The sequence below is a fragment of the Hylaeus volcanicus genome, unplaced genomic scaffold, assembly GCF_026283585.1.
Source record: "Hylaeus volcanicus isolate JK05 unplaced genomic scaffold, UHH_iyHylVolc1.0_haploid 12182, whole genome shotgun sequence".
Classification (NCBI taxonomy): Eukaryota; Metazoa; Arthropoda; class Insecta; order Hymenoptera; family Colletidae; genus Hylaeus; species Hylaeus volcanicus.
In genome coordinates, this window is record NW_026533133.1 from 130,109 (window position 1) to 142,651 (window position 12,543).

Genomic DNA, 12,543 nt, shown 5'->3' on the forward strand with positions numbered 1-12,543 from the left:
TTTTATTATTAAAGTTGTTTATGAATAATTATAATTAAATGGTATAAGGTCTTCCGAAATTTGAAAATCTTCGGTGATAGCTCTGATAAAAATTAACAACTAACAATAAGCAGTATCTTTTACACCGCAACTTTCGTCCAGAGCTATTGCATACAAATTGGCAGATTTTAAATTATTTAATAACTGATTCACGCGACAATTCAAGCGATAATCAATAGATGCAATGCATGCATTGCACCAAGAGGTAATCATTTTGAAAAGTGTTTGCAATAAAGAAGTGTTAACAACATATGTAAATGTAAATAAATGAGAGGAAAGACGAAAACTCTTTTGTTTCTTTTTTCGCGATTTTCTCGAAAACTGAGCATAAACGAGCAAATCACCTAACGTTTTTTTTTCTTAATTTTTCGGTGCCCAATACGCCCCCGCAGTTTAGACATTTAAATTAGGGACACCCTGTATATACAGTGGGTGTAGAATGTATTCGTATACCGACCAATTTCCCAAAAAACTTTTGTGTGAAATTGTAGTTTCTTAACTTCTTTTTTTATAATCAATGATATTTTACATATTTTCGGAAGTCTTTAACAAGGGAAGGTCCGGAACAAGCGATACGGACGAGCACTTTTTGAACGAGACCGGCCTCAAATGATGGGGGCTGATGAGCATAAAAAAAGTGCAAAACATTAGAGGTATCTGGCCAGCCGTTTTTATAAAAAATGGCTTTAAACATTTACAGACCACTAGAATCTAGATATAGGAAAACATTGAAGTTCCTAACAGAAGCTGTTGTAGCTGCGGACGTTACGCCGCTGGTTCATGTTCAGAGTTCGTGGGTTCGTGACTCAGTAATGGAAATTTTTTTTTCAACTGCATTTCTTATTTCTCTTTTTACTCACTGCTATATAAATAATACATAAAAATTGCAAATAATATTGATGTGAACATAATATTATAATGAGTACATGCAATACATAATATAGCAATAGTAGAAGTAAACATACAAATGTATGGGATGCGGCGTGTTTATTATTAATAAATTATTATCAATATTAATATTAATATTATTATTAATAAAAAACGTATTATTAAAAATTGTAGTCTACATCCTATACTTTATAATTCTTATATATTACTTATGTAGCAGTGAGTAAAAAGAAAAATAAGAAATAGAAATGTAATTGAAAAAAAAAATGTCCATTAGCGAGTCTCGAACCCGTGAACTCTAGAACACGAACCAGCGGCGTAACGCCCGCAACTACAACAGCTTCTGTTGTAAGATAGATATAGTCCAAACAATATTTACTAGTATTTGTACGATTCTTATGACGAACCATTTACAGTAGAGTTTGTAACATAAATACATTAGTTTATTGCTCCGTACGAATTAGAAAACATCCAATTTTCAGGAAAGTACTTTTAAACAAGGCTGTAATAGAGGAATGGAAGAAGATCCCACTTCGAATAACTAATAATTTAGCTAATTTAATGCTTAGAAGAGTTGCAATAACAATTAACGAAGATACTCTTCAATGATGCGATAAAGTTCGGCTCGCGGTGCCGCGCCCGTTCCCTGGCCTCGCAGTGTCAGTTCGCTAGGTCCCTACGACCCCTCCTACGCGAGGAGATGACACTTTCAAGTGGGTTGTTAGAGCTGCCGAAAACTGAATAAAGACCGAATATTCAAGCGGCTTTCAAGCCGAGTCAAACCGGGACCCGATTTCCGAGCCGAGTCGAGTACTTGAAAAAACCGAGTAGCTTGAAAGATTCAAGCTACTTGAATAGAATCGAGCGGTCCGAAAAAATCAAGCGGCCCGAAAGAACCGGGCAATTCGAATGGTTTCAAGCTTTTCCGAGTACACATGTTAGTCCGCCGCCGGGCAACAATGGTATCATAAAAAGGACGTAGCAAACTAGACCCAAAGAAGGTCGACCATCATTTTCCGTATTTCTTATCGGATCTTAACGGATGTATTACCAATCGATTCCTTATGTTATCCCGATGAAAATGGCACGATACAATTCGGATTATTTAGAAGGAAATTATACGGAAAAAATGATTTGTACGCTTTTTGCCTATCTTCGTTAAAAATAGTCCGATTTATATAGTGTTTAGTAGCGTTTTCATCAGGAAAACGTAAGGAATCCAACGGCGTCGCTCCCGTAATAATACGATGTATATGAACCAAGGGTGGAACCATCCAAAGCGCACGTGTGCCGACTTTAACCCACGACGGACCTCAAAGGGTCCGAGCAATAAAGTGTAAAATGTTTGTCATGATATATTCACTTTTTGTTGTGGGTAAACCTTACGTTTAGGGGAGGCAGCTCCGATAACCTTGACCTTGACATATGTTGTCAAGGGCACTCTCCTGAGTAACACCCAAGAGGTTTTAGCCGTCGGACACTTTTTATTAAAAAGCTATTAGCATATCAAAATCATATATTTACATATTCGAACATGCTATCTATAGCATATAAAAACACACTGCAACGGTTCAAACTTGTTCAGAGAGCTTGTATCATGCACGATCTTTACTCATACAGTGAAAAAACGGGGGTCCGGAGGCCTGCCCCCGGTTGGGGGTTTGGGTGCGAAGCCCCCAACTATGATTACTGCAGCGCACCTCGCAGGTGTGTACATGGTTACTCTGAGGGGGGTCGAGGGGGCGCAACCCTCCGCTCAGCAGGGGGTCTGGGGGGCGCAGTCCCCCTGCACGCGTATAGTTGCAATGCGTATCATTTCAGCTGAAAAACCATTCAGAAAATTTAAAAAGCATATGCCTCGAAACCGAACGCGTACTGGGGGGCTGCGCGCCCTCGACCCCCTTCAGAATGATATACATCCCTCAGAGTAACCATGTACACACCTGCGAGGTGCGCTGCAGTACTCATAGTTGGGGGCTTCGTCCCCAAACCCCTGACCGGGGGCAGACCCCTGGACCCCCGTTTTTTCACTATATGAGTAAAGATCGCGCTCCCTAGACCCTTTCTAAAAACTACACTAACTAACTAATTAGTATTAGTAACTAGTAACAGACCAGGTAAGAATAATGCGAGAAATCGGAACAAAACAGTAGGTTAACGAATATTGTAATACTTTGTATACGATAATACGTCCAGTATGTATCAGTATGTCACAGAGCTTTGTATCTGTCGGTTCAAGAATTTCTGAATTTTCTGGATTATCATCATGCATTTACATGAATTTATTAATATAACGTATAATTTTGATTCTTTGGGAACTTTTTGTGTGAAAAGAAAGTGGTTCGTAGCAGAATAAAGTGTCCAAGGTGTGAGAATGACTTAGCACTTGCAAATGCTTCTGATGACCGTTTATTTCATTGCACGAAAACGTATTATAAAGTTGTAAAAAATCGAAAGCGAAGAAGAGTGATGTGCAATTTCAAAATTAGTGCATTCCATGGAACGTGGTTTGAGAGAACACACATGAGCCTAGTAAAGATATGTCGGTTTGTTGCCTATTTTTTGTTGCTGCAACCACCACGACAAAACTGTTTAATGAATGAGCTGGAACTAAATAATAGAGATGTAGTTGACTGGACACAATTTTGTCGAGAGGTAATATATGGCATACAATTATCATTTTACGCTATTTACTTACTTTTGCTCTTAGATAGTATTGTACGTTTTTGCACTAAATTAATTGTAGTTACTTCATCAATGGCTAATGCATAAGCAGGAGGTAATTGGTGGACCGGACAAAATTGTCGAAATAGATGAGGCCAAAATAAGCAAGAGAAAGTATAATAGAGGGCGTTTAATACAGGGACAATGGATTTTCGGTGGCATAGAAAAATCTAGTAAAAAAGTTTTTATTTTACCTGTACTAAATCGGAATACCGAAACGCTTCTACCGATACTTCGAAAATATGTTGCTGCCGGTTCAATTATTCATACTGATAAGTGGTGTGCATACGATGCCTTGCGCAATGAAAATTATATACATCGGACAGTAAACCATTCAGAAAATTTTGTGGATCCACAAACTGGTGTTCACACGCAAAACATAGAAAGATTCTGGAGGGATATGAGAGCAAATATTCCTCGCTATGGCACTTGTGAATACCATTATACGAATTACCTCACAGAATTTTTATTTAAAAGAAATTGTATTTTTGACAAACGGATTGAGACTTTCTTCGAAATAATGAGTTCTGTATATCCATTAGATCATTTAAATACTGATTAAATTTTCATTCTACATACTCATCAACTGTTTCGTATATATATTATATCACAGTATCCTCTATTCATTATCGATTATATTATTTTTATATGCTAATAAGTTTTTAATAAAAAACGGCCGACGGCTAAAACCTCTTGGGTGTTACTCGGGAGAGTGCCCTTGACAACATGTGTCAAGGTCAAGGTCATCGGAGCTGGCTCCCCTAAACGTAAGGTTTACCATTTTTGCAGTTTGGCGCCATGAAGCATTAACTTTACATTTTGATGCATTACACATACATACACAGATTGTGTTCCACAGGTTCCGACTATTACATATTCTTTTGGACGAAACTGAGCAAATTTACTAAAACCAATTTTTATAGATGGTGTTGTGCCCTGACACCGATTATTACAACATATGATCGACCATCGCTAATCGAGTAACGACCCGATTATGCCCGGTCAAGAATGTCCGAAATCAGCGACATACTTTGACGCGAGGACTGCAAGCTTGCAGCACTCACGCCTGGCAACATGACCATATATGGTCATGTCCGATTGCCAACAAAGACTATAAAAACAATAACACCTTGTAAAAGACAGTTCTGAGCACATTTTGAATAAAGTAATTGTTGAGAGTACATCGCTGGAGTTACGATCCTTCGACTCATCATCGAACACCGATGAATTCCAATTCTTTAAACGCTCCGAAACCCACGATATCCCAAAACCCTTTAAAAAACGCCTGAGGGCACAACAATGGATTTTGTTCTTTAAAAAACAAAAAACGACAAAAATCACAATTTTTTAGCATTAACCCTCCGGCACCGGGCCTGGGTCATTTTTCCGTCGTTTTTCGAAGTTCCATTCCTCTGTGATCGAGAGTGTTGAGCCATGTGTTTACATTGTAACTCGATCCGTAGCAATCAGCTCTCCCCGCTATTCTAACTGTTAGCGACAGAAATGTTTCGAACTTTATTGCAAAAGAAGTAGTTTTCGGGACAAAATATTAACAAAAACAATTGGTTACGGGGCATTATTAATATGATTATAATGTTTGCATATAAAAATTTGATTTTAAGCCTTCTTTTGTAGCGCGTATGGACTTGGATTTCGATGGCTGAATAGTGACCCGGCTCCGTCGTTCGTGCGACCGCCCGATGGCCGAGGGCAGAGATGGGCATTATTTAGATAAAAAAGTTATTTAAATAGAAAATCGAATAAAGATACATAACTTTATCTTTATTCGATGACTGCCGAATAAAAAAATATATTCGAAGTGAATGTACTCAAAGGATAAAGATAACTTAAATTATTTTTATTCGAAGGCTAAAGATACTTGCTTTATCTGCAGAAATATTAATTTTTGCCAATTAAGATTTCATGAATGTTCAAATTTGATTAAGTTCAATATTAGGATATTCAATTAATTGTCTTCCTAATCATGTTAATATAATAAATGTTCCTGTAATTAGTCAAAATAAAATTTGGTTTAATGGACAAAATATACATGTTCCAATTTTATAAGATTCAAATATAGGTAAACTTACTAAAATTGAAATTAAAATAAATAATATCAATTTAAGAAATTTATAAATTTTTCTACATGGGAACATCATGAAATCATCTCGATCGGTTACTCGTTGCCGAGTCGTAGCAAACAATAGGAATTTTGCAATAACAATACTTATAAACATTTAAAAAGACCATAATTTATATCTACAGTACACGTCTATATGCACAAGTATACACTTCCTTACTCCTGTATAATTATGTATAACTATACTTTACAACCGCCGACTAAACAGTAAATACCGCTTGAAAAGTTATTCGACCCTTATTCGATAATTTCGGATAAAGATAAAAGTACGAAAGTTATCCCACGCGACGAATGAAACTTGTTGATGAATATCTCTGGAGAGAAACTAGGTAACCCTAGCCGTCGAATAAAGATACAAATGCGGAAAAGTATCTTAGGGTTGAAACTCTCGGGGAGAAACCAGGCAACTCTAGCCGTCGAATAAAGATACAAATGCGGAAAAGTATCTTAGGGTTGAAACTCTCGGGTAGAAACCAGGTATCTCTAGCGGTCAGTTAAAGTTAAAAATGGGAAAACTACCCAACGAGTGAAACTCTCTGCAGTTAACGCAGGTATCTTTACCCGTCGGATAAAGTTAAAAGTGCGAAAAGTATCTTACGATTGAAACTTTCTGCAGATAAAGCAGGTATCTTTAGCCTTCGAATAAAAATAATTTAAGTTATCTTTATCCGTTGAGTACATTTACTTCGAATACATTTTTTTATTCGGCAGTCATCGAATAAAGATAAAGTTATGTATCTTTATTCGACGAGTAAGAGATAATAATTTTTCATCTTTATTCGATATTTAAAATTTTTATTTAGATAAAGATTTTGCCCATCTCTGTCCGAGGGTTAAATTGTAAATAACAAGAAAACGGAACTAATTCTGTGTAATAATCATTTTATCATCATTTCCCTATACATATGTATTTTAGCGTGTTATCTTCTAACAATTCCCTGTTATATATCGGGATCGGTAAATGACTCAGATATTTCTAATAATGATAATTATATATTTGATACACGTGTGTCGCGCTCGACGTCCGTAAACAAACTCAAAAACCGGAGCACCTGCTCGGACCACGCGTCCGACGTGTCATTCAGTGGCGTATGCTTTCGTTAGGAGCCCGGATATATTACATTCCCCATACTCCAAAATAATTTTAATGTAAAAATTAAATACAAGTATAACATAGTTTGATAAATATGTTGCTTATCTCCCATTATTAAATTTATATTTATACATACAATATACAGACAATATAGAGTTCTCTCGCAATGCGAATAGTAAAACGCTACAAGGTTCAGGCCGATATATCGGCTCTGGCACTTCTCGCCAGTGCAGCAAGGGCCGATATATCGGCTCTCGGCACTGAAAGAGTTAAAAGAGAAATGTATGACCGCGGGCATTTTTTAAACTTACTACGATACTGAACCATACTGAAAAGCGTCTTTAGACTACTAGCACAACACCGCAGCACAGACGACAGCAGCGCTGCAGTGGACAGCGCGATAGCGAAGCAGCCATATTGTCATACAAATTTTTTGCCAGCTATCTAGTAGTTCTCCTACTGTCCGTTGGTGGCGCCAGCTTACTATACAGTAGTTCACCTCCTCTCCGTTAGTGGCGCTAGTTTACATCCTGCGCACCCTTAATAATAATGACATAATAATGAAATAGTATACATAATTTACATACCATAATTTAGATCATACAAATATATACAATATGGTATAGAGCTGAATTTTATTATTTGTCACAATTCAATTTATATTGTATTTATCCAATTTTATGCGGAAAAGAATCTGAAAGTAACTCACTCGACAATGCTCAGCGATGCTCGGGTAGGTTATGTTACGGTGTACGTTTGTTCACCCTCTACAAATAAATTTCCAATAGGATAATACCGGAACCACACATTTTGCACTTCTCTCGAACCTCTGTCGCCTTTACTTCTTCCTACGGGAGTTCACACTCCAGTTAGGATAGAGCTCAAAGTTCGATGCACGCCGAGTCACTTGTTTGCGTATGAGCGCGGCCGCTTAGTGCGTAGCCTTCGTTACCGCGGCCGCTCCAACGGCACACGCGCGCTCTGATTGGTCGACGTTTTCTGTTAATATCTCCTTAACGAAGCCTCGGACAACATTTTCGATAAGGAAGAAGTTGTTTCAAATCACCTCCCGAACCACCTCTTTCAAGATGTTACAACATTTTTGGGACACCCTATATGTCATATGTATATGTATGTATTGTGACGTGGCAGATTCCCACGTCACAAAGAGGTGAACTCTCCGCGGGGAACGAGACCGACCAAGATCGAGAGCGCCACCAGGGTAACTCAGGGGGGGGGGGGGGTCCGGAGGATCTGGGGCGTCCACAGTGGTGGCTTTGATCCACTGTGGATCCGTTCTCTCTATTTGAAGGATGTCCCAGGTCTAAAATCCTCTCTCCCCACCTTCTCGTGGTGGACCCTGAGGGCGCACATAGTTGTGCGTCGCTAACGGGGAGAGGGGTACGAGGCGGGAAGTAGCACCTGTGATGTGTGAGGCGATGCCGGCGGGATCTCCGGATCCTGGCAGGGCCTCCCATGCCGGTAAGGCTCACACTGAGTAGGGGTGAAAACTGCCTCACAGGGACGAGGAGAGGTTGTTCCCGCGCGGTGGCCCACTGGGAGTGCTCCCCTCTGTGCGCTGGCTTTGCTTCTGCTGGCCTCAGGGGGGGGGGGCTGATGTGTGCTCGCACTGCCGAGGTGGTAGTGCCGCGCGGGATCAGGAGCCGGCCCCTTCGGGACTTCGACCAAGTAGTGCGCGGTGAGGTGCGGGTCATGCACCGTTGTGTTGGAGGAGTTACCGTGCCCGGAAGTGGTCGAGGAGGGAGGTGTGACGTCGAAGCCAAGTTCAAGGGCTTCGTCGACACGCGGGCTGGGGGCTGCAGGCCCATCTGCAGCAAGCTCGAGAGGTCGCCGGACCGGAGTTGGCCTTGCTGCTCTCGATCCGGGAGCGGGGTCACGGCTGGGGGTGAACGAGGACGATGGCGTCTCTATGACGTCAATGTCCTCGGCCTCGTGCGCTCGGGCCAAACGACACGCTGGTGCTGACCGGCCGGTGTCGCCGCCTGTAACCCGGGAGGCCGCCAAAAAAGCCCGGGTCAGGGATGCTTCCTCCCCTGTAGGCGTCGGCGCACCGACTGCAGCCCTGTGGGGCAGGGTGCAGTCGGATGGCCAGACGCTCAGGGAGGAGAACGCCAGCCTCTGGCGAGAGGTCGAGGGCCTCCGAGAGACCCTCGACGCTGTGCGTGGGGAGATGATGGTCCTCAAGAGGAGGCTTGATGCTCCCCTAGCAGGACTGTCGTCTCCACCTGCCCGGGGAGGTCGGTTCGACACCCACTCGCCGCCTCCGGCGACCACCACGGCGAGGGACGATGGGGCTCTCCTGGCCAGGATTGGGGCTCTGATTGATGCGAAATTTGCGTCAATCAGAAACGAGCTCCTCCTGGGCTTTCGGGATCCCCAGCCACGCCCCGCAAAGCCACTGCAGGGTGGATATGCCGGAGCGGTGGGGGGGCAGACGACCCCTGCGGCTGCGGTTCGTGCTGTGGCTTCCTCTACGCCGGTGGTTGGCGGGGAATCCTTCCCCGTCATTATTAAGCCGGCGGGGGGGAAGAAGAAGAAGAAGGGGAGGAAGAGGGGGGCCCAGGCCGCCCTACCATCCACCGTTCCGCAGCGGTTGTTGCCTTCTCCCCCCACTAATCCTGCGACGGCACCGGGCAATCCCGATGGGGCTGCCTGGTCGCAGGTGGTGGGGCGGCGGGCGAGGAGGGCGGCACGCCTATCCTTGGTCCCGCCCGTCGCCTCGGCCCCTGTCCAAAAGGGCGCGGGTAATGGTCCCGGTAAAGGTCCCGGAGGGGAGCAGGGTCACCTACGAGGAGGCCATTAGGAGGGCTCGCCAGGACGTCGACCTGGGAGCCCTCGGGATTGAGGCCCTCTCCTGGAAGAGGGCCGTCACGGGGGACCTGATTATTCAGGTCCCGGGCGCCGATGGGGGCCCGAAGGCAGACGCCCTGGCGGCCAAAATGACCGCCGCCTTGGGGGGCCTGAAGGTTAGGGTGGCTAGGCCCGTCAAAAAGGCGGAATTCCGCTTGACGGGGCTGGACATATCCGTGACCCCCCAGGAGGTAGTTGCGGCGGTTGCGAAAGGCGTGCTCCCCGCCCCCAAAGAAGAAGAAGGGTCGAAGGGGGGTGGCAGGTGTGGCGCCACCCTCTGCGGCAGCTCGGGGAGGTGGAGGGGATGCTACACTCCCGTCTACCTCCTCTGTGCCAGCTGCGATGGAGGTGGAGGCCGTGGCGTCAGGGGAGGTGATTTCCCTCCCCCTACCCACGCAGCCGTCTGAGGGAGGTCCTGTGACGGCCTAGAAATGGCGCACAGGGCTTCCCTTGGGGTATTACAGGCCAACCTGAACCACTGCCGCCGGCCACATTACCTTATGGTCCACTGTCTGGCGGAGTGACGGGTTGGTCTAGCGGTGGCCACGGAGCCGTACCAAGTCCCCGACCATCCACACTGGTTCGGGAACGAGGACGGCCTCGTGGCGATGTGGTACCGTCGCCATTCGGCGACCGTTCCCCCCTGCACTGTGTTCGAACGGAGCAGGGGGATGGTTTTGGTAAAATGGAGAAGGTTCCTAGTCGCACGATGCTACAATTCACCCAATTGTAGTGCTGCCGAACTTGGGAGGTTTTTGGACCGGCTGGGGGCTATGTTAGCCCCCTATATGGCCGACCCAGTGCTGGTCCTCGGGGACCTCAATGCTAGGTCCACCGCGTGGGGTAACCCGAGGACCGGCTCCCGAGGCGGAGCGCTGCAGGATTGGGCGGAGGGGATGGAGCTCCGGTTATTAAACCGGGGTACCAACGTGCGTGAGGTGGAACGGCTGGTCCATCGTGGACGTATCGTTTGCGTCAGCCGCCGCCTCACGCTGGGTGTCTAACTGGCGGGTCTGGGAGGGTGAAACGTTGTCGGACCACAGCTACGTCCTTATGGACGTGGCTGTGGTCTCGGACCCGCCAGCGGACGCCCCCCTCCGACGTAGCATCCCTTCAGCGCCAGGATGGGCGCTGAAGCGACTAGACGAGGATCTACTGAGGGCCGTGATTATCGGCTCCGCCTGGCCTCCGGTCAGGGAGCGCGGGGCAGAAGAGGGGGCTTTGTGGATCCGGGACACGTTGCAAATGATTTGCGACGTAGCTATGCCCCGGATCCGCGAGCAGCCCCCGAGGAAGTCTGCGTACTGGTGGACGGGCGAGGTTGCCGACCTCAGAAGAACGGCCAGCCGCGCCCGTCGCCAGTATACCCGTGCTCGGCGCCGCCACTTCTTAAGCGGTAACCCGGAGTGGAGAGTCGCCGAACTGTACGGGGTGTACAGGTCGGCGGCGGTGGCCCTCAAGCGCGCGATAGCCGCAGCCAAGGCCAGAGCGTGGGACGAGCTCCTGCTCACCCTCCGTGACGATCCGTGGGGGCGCCCATACAGGGTGGTGCTGGGAAAGCTCCGCCCTTGGGCGTCCCCTGTCACAGAGAGGTTAGACCCGGAATTCCTGGGCCGCGTGATTGATACCCTCCTTCCCCTCAACGATGGGGGACAGGGTGCGTTGGAACGCGCCCCGAGTCCGACTATTGAATGGTCGGATGAATTCCGGGTCACGGACTATGAGCTGTCCCGAGCTATCGGGGGGCTCCGGGCTAGGGGCAAGAAAGCTCCCGGCCCGAATGGAGTAGCCGGTAGCCTGGTGGCTCTGGCCTTGGGAGTCCTTGGCCCGGCGTACAGGAGCGTCTTGGACGCTAACCTGCGCCGGGGAACCTTCCCCAGTGTGTGGAAGAAAGCGTGTCTGGTTCTCCTCCAGAAAGGGGGAAAACCCGCAGAGTCTCCCTCTGCGTACCGGCCGGTGTGTCTGCTTGATGAGGCGGGCAAGCTTTTTGAACGAATCATAGCTGCCCGCCTCCTCGAGCACCTGTCGCGCGGTGGTCCCGACCTCAGCGACAGCCAGTACGGATTCCGGAGGGGTCGCTCAACGATGGACGCGTTGGAGCGTTTGCGCCTCCTCCAGGAAAGGGCTGTCGCTCGGGGCCGGGTGTTGATTGCTGTGTCGTTGGACATGTCCAACGCCTTCACCACCCTGCCCTGGAGGGAGGTAGCGGTGGCGCTGGATTATTTTCAGGTGCCCCCCTATCTCCTGGAGGTGGTTTGGGACTATCTTCGCGGCAGGGAGGTAGTATTTACCGGCCGGTACCAGGTTGTGCACACGAGGGAGACGCACCGCAGGGTTCCGCAGGGGTCGGTCCTCGGACCGCTTCTGTGGAACCTTGCGTATGACGCGGTGCTGCGGGTTGTCCTTCCTCCGGGCGCGGGTGTCATCTGCTATGCGGATGACACCCTGTTACATGCCGAGGGGGAAGACTGGGGGAGGACCAGGCACCTTGCTGAGTCCGCCCTAGACTGCGTTGTCGGGCGAATCCGGAGGATGGGTCCGACCGTGGCTGCTGCGAAGACCGAGGCAATCTGGCTTTACGGATTGTCTCGGGCGCGGCGGCCGCCCTGCGATCGGGACCTCCGGATTCGCGTCGTGGATACCTTCGTCGACATCAGGCCCACCATGAAGTACCTGGGCCTGATCGTCGACGGCCGCTGGCGCTTCAAGGAACACTTTGACCTCCTGGCCCCCAGAATGGAGGGACAGCGGCCGCGTTAGCGCGGTTGCTGCCCAATATCGGGGGGCC